We start from the raw sequence: 5,000 nt of genomic DNA on the forward strand, positions 1-5,000 counted from the left end.
CTCCTCCTCCTCCTCCTTTTATTTATCAAATGAAAAGAAAGGAAAAAAGGAAGGTTAGGAAAAATATTGTGGGAAAGAGGAAGAAAAGGAAGAGAGAGGGAGAGAGAGAGAGAGAGAGAGAGAGAGAGAGAGAGAGAGAGAAAATAAAGGTGATAATATCTTTGAAAACGTTAAAAAAATATAAACAAATAGTAAAAGAAAATAATAATTGAACTCTTGATAATATTCTACTAATTAACAAACAAACTAACTCACTATTTTCCTTCTTTTTTCCTCTTTTTTTCCTTAATTGTTTCCTTCCCTTCATTTTTTTCCCTTTTCTCCTTTTATTTATTTCCTTTTATTTTCCTTTCATCATCTTCTTCCTTCTCTTCCTCTTCTTCTTCTCATTCTCTATTTCCTCTTCTCTTAATCCTCTTTTTTTAATCCTCTTCCCCTTTCTCTCATTATCTATTCTCTTCATACTCTCTCTCTCTCTCTCTCTCTCTCTCTCTCTCTCTCTCTCTCTCTCTCTCTCTCTCTCTCTCTCATTAACTTAGAATTCTTTAAAAGTGAAAGTAGTAATAGTAGTAGCAGTAGTAGTAGTAGTAGTAGTAGTAGTAGTAGTAGTTGATGGTTGTAGTGTTAAAAGTAATGGCGGTGGTTGTGTTGGTGGGGGTAACAGTAGTAGTAGTAGTAGTAGTAGTAGTAACAGTAGTAGTAGTAGTAGTAGTAGTAGTAGTAGCAGAAGTTAAAGTAATTATTATATTCGCTAATACGTTACGGAAACTCAATTTAAGTTGTCCAATACATGTTAATCAGTAATGAGAGAGAGAGAACAAAAGAAAGTAAGAAAGAAAGAGAGACAGACCCGGAGAACAGAAAAAGGAATCAGACACAAACGAAGATAAAGAGACACAGGAACGCGGAAGAGAGAGAGAGAGAGAGAGAGAGAGAGAGAGAGAATGTGAAAAAGAAAGAGGAGGAGGAGAAAGAGGAAGAGAGAGAGAATCAGATCAAAAGCTTGAGAGAGGTCAACAAAAATCAGGAGAAATTTGGAGGGAACGGAAAGAAGAAAAGGAAGAAGAAGAAGAAAAAGAAGAAGAAGGAGAAGGAGGAGGAAGAAGAGGTGGTAGAGGAGGAGGTTAAGAGCAAAATTACATCAAACATTAATTTAAAAGGAGAATAAAAAGGAGGAGGAAGAAGAAGAAGAAGAAGAAGAGGAAGAAGAAGAGGAGGAAGGTTAAAAATAAATCAGACTTGAAAGGATAATAAAAGACAAAGAGAAGATTAAAAGAAGGTGGAAGTCAGGTAATAAAAGGAGGAGGAAGAAGAAGAAGAAGAAGAAGAAGAAAAATCGCCTTATATATAATTTGAAATGAAAGGAAATAAAAGAAAAAATATGAAAAGATCGAATGTAATAAAGAAGAAATGAAAGGTTTAGGAAAATATGAATAAACGTAAGAGAATGGAAAGAAGGAAAGAAAATAAAAGAGGAAGAAGAAATGGAATAGGAGAATAAAGATAAGGAGATGAAGAAACAAAAGAAAGAAAGGAAGAAGAAAAAGAGAAAATGAAAGAACTAAATTAATATAAATCTCTCTCTCTCTCTCTCTCTCTCTCTCTCTCTCTCTCTCTCTCTCTCTCTCTCTCTCTCTCTCTCTCTCTCTCTCTCTCTCTCTCTCTCTCTCTCTCACACACAGAGAGAGAGAGAGAAGCACAGTTTGTTTGTTTGCTTGTTTGTTTGTTTGTCTTTCTTTGTTTATTCGCAAGAATATAAAATTAACATAATATTAATTTTCAGGGAAAAGTTGGACGCATTGTGTGTGTGTGTGTGTGTGTGTGTGTGTGTGTGTGTGTGCGCGCGCGTGTGAAAAGTTAAAACGCGTTGTGCTGTACTTGTTTTGTTATGTATGTATGTATGTATGTATGTATGTATGTATGTGTGTGTGTGTGTGAAAAGTTAAAAGGCTTTGTGCTGTACTGGCTTCGTTATGTATGTATGTATGTGTGTGTGTGTGTGTGTGTGTGTGTGAAAAGTTAAAACGCGTTGTGCTGTACTTGTTTTGTTATGTATGTATGTATGTATGTATGTATATTTATGTGTGTGTGTGTGTGTGTGTGTGTGTGTGTGTGTTTAATGTACTCCAAAAGCAAACTTGTTGAATTCATGTTTGGCCTTCGCGCTGTTTGAAAAAGTTTTCTCTCGTGTATTATGGCCTATGTTTTTTTTTTTTTTTTCACCTGATAAAACACACACACACACACACACACACACACACACACACACACACACACACACACACACACGCCACTAATCTTTCTCATCTCATATTCTCTTTCCCTCTCCTTTCTCTTCTCTTTCTGCTAGTTATTTCCTCTTTTCTTTTTCTCTTTCTCTTATTCTCTCTTCTCTTTTTTCCTTCCTTTTTCCTACCTCCCTTTTTTTCCTTCCTCTCTCCTTACCTCCCTTCTTCCTTACCTCCCTATCTCCCTTCCTCCCTATTTACCTATACTAGCTTCTTTATTCCCTCCCTTTCCTCCCTTCTTTCCTTCATCGTTCCCTCCCTTCCTCCCTTACTTTCCTATTCTTATTCCCTCCCTTTCCTCCCTTCTTTCCTACATCTCTCCCTACCTCCCTACATCCCTTACCTATTCCTACCTCCTTACCCACCTCTCCCTACCTTACCTACCTGACCTTTCCCTAATTAGAATGAAAGGTCCGCATCACACACCTGTTTAACACATGCTCGCGAAAGGGGAAAGTTTGTCAGGTATTTCATCAACCTTCAAAATTAAAATACATAAAATAAATATTGAAGTTGGGATATGATTATAATTTTTAAAGGCTTGGAATGTCTGGGTTGTGTGTGTGTGTGTGTGTGTGTGTGTGTGTGTGTGTGTGTGTGTGTGTGTTTATCATTGTGTATTCGATTTCCTCTTTCTCCTTTTTTTCCTTTTTTTCTTATTCTCTCATTCTCTTTTTTTCTCCCCCTTTTCTCTTTTATATTTTCTGTGTTTCTCTTTATTATTGCTTATTCTGTTTCCTCCTCTTCCTCTGACATTCCCTTTCCTCTTTTTTCTTCCTTTTGTCTCCCCTCTTTTTCTTTTCTTTTTATTATTTTACTCTTTTCTCTATTTATTTTTGTGTGTCTCTCATTGCTTATTCTGTTTCCTCCTCCTCCTCTGACATCCTTCCTCCTCTTCTTTCTTCCTTTTTCCTCATTCTCTCTTTCTCTTATCCATCATTTTACTTCTACTTAACCGACATCTACTCTTAACAAATTTGTCTACAATAACAAAATATTTTTAACCATCAATAATATTTTTAGTATACCTTAAAAAGACTAAACTTACAGAAAACGAATCCTTGAATGGTAAACGTTGGTAATTTCAAAGCTAGGTAGTAGATATATGTAAGGTGGATCATTGGGTGGATTTGATCTGCGCTATACTGGAAGCACTAATGAGGTCCATACTCTTATTAAACTTATCGGGTTCCCATTACGACCATTTATCTCATTTACTCGTTTTCCTTTTCTCCTTTTTTTCTATATTTCTTTTCTTTTCTTTTCTTTTTCCTCAGCCCTCAGCTTTTCCCTCTCAACCTCACCACCTGCATCCTGTCTAACCACCAAACGAGCCTGTGTGATTGGCGGAGCGAGAGAGGAAGTCAGCCAATCAGATGAGGCCTACAAAACTCAATATATAGTAAGATAAGAACGTTAAGCTGTTATACTAAACACTAACCATTTGAGAAGTGGAGTAGGTTTAGGAGAGAAGACAAGGAGAAGACAAGATATTAAGGAGAGGAGAGGAGAGAAATCTAGTCATTTAGAGAAGACCTTACAGCCAACACCTAAGGGAGACTATGATAAGGTTAGGAGGTTAAACCAACATAATAAAAACTAATCATTCAATAAGGGGAGTAAATTAACATACGTGTGGTAGAGGTGTAGGAGAGCTCTCCATTAGTCCACAGCGAGAGAAAACGTGACAAAACGAGGTAATCAAAGGAAAACTATGATATTCTAAGAGCTTCCGTGTGTCTGTCTCTCTGGGTTTTATATATAAGACGTGAATGGATTAATACTACATAACATAATAAAAACTAATCATTCAATAAGGGGAGTAAATTAACTTGTGATAGAGGTTTAAGAGAGTCTTCCATTAGTCCACAGCGAGAGAAACCGTAACTAAACGAGGCAATCAAAGGGAAACTATGATATTCTAAGAGTTTCCGTGTGTCTGTCTATTTGGGTTTTATATATAAGACGTGAATGGATTAATACTACATAATAACATAATAAAAACTAATCATTCAATAAGAGTAAATTTAACTGGGTGAGGTGGGTATGTCCCCCTTTTTCCTTGTTCACCATTGAAACCGTTACTAAACGAGGGCAATCAAGGGAAACTATGATATTCTAAGAGTTTCCGTGTCTGTCTATTGGGTTTTATATATAAGACGGGAGGAAAGGAGTCTGTAGGTTATATTGAAAACTTGAATGGGTGATATTTTGAAGAAGGGAACATAGCAAGGACCTCATGCAGTTACCCCTCTCTAGCACCTTTCTCTCTCTATCTCCTTCTTTATTTCTCTATATGTTTCTTTTATCTCTCTTTCGCCTCTCTCTTCCTCTGGACAGCTATGTTACGAATGGAAGGAGAAATTAAAAAGAGAAATGAAAGAGAGATTAAGAAATATATATGTTGGGTCGATTGGTATTTTCATCCTCTCCTTTTTCTCCTTTCTCTTTTTTTTCTATTTTCTTTTTTTCGTTTTCTGTAGCTATTTTCCTTTTTTTTCTCATCCCATCTCTCTCTCTCTCTCCCTTGCTCTCTTTTCTCATCTCTTTTTCTCTCTTTTTACTTTATTTTTTCCCTCTATCTCCCTTTTTTCAACATTATATTCTTTCTTTCTCTCTTTTCAATTCCTTTTTCTTTCTCTTTTCCTTCCTATCTCTCCCTTTCTCTCAATTCTCAACTCTCTCTCTCTCTCTCTCTCTCTCTCTCTCTCT

General features: G+C 36.3%; 1 protein-coding gene across 4 annotated transcripts in view; it reads left to right on the top strand.

The window, feature by feature from the left end:
* Window positions 1-5,000, top strand: part of LOC127005244 (metabotropic glutamate receptor-like) — a gene marked incomplete at its 5' end in the record, with an annotated part of 34,504 nt that overhangs the window by 19,111 nt on the left and 10,393 nt on the right. For 2 of the 4 annotated variants that reach the window (XR_007758404.1, XR_007758401.1), the window contains 1 exon segment: window positions 3,566-3,690. 4 annotated transcript variants of the gene reach the window in all.

Source organism: Eriocheir sinensis, chromosome 29 (assembly GCF_024679095.1).
Source record: "Eriocheir sinensis breed Jianghai 21 chromosome 29, ASM2467909v1, whole genome shotgun sequence".
NCBI lineage: Eukaryota > Metazoa > Arthropoda > Malacostraca > Decapoda > Varunidae > Eriocheir > Eriocheir sinensis.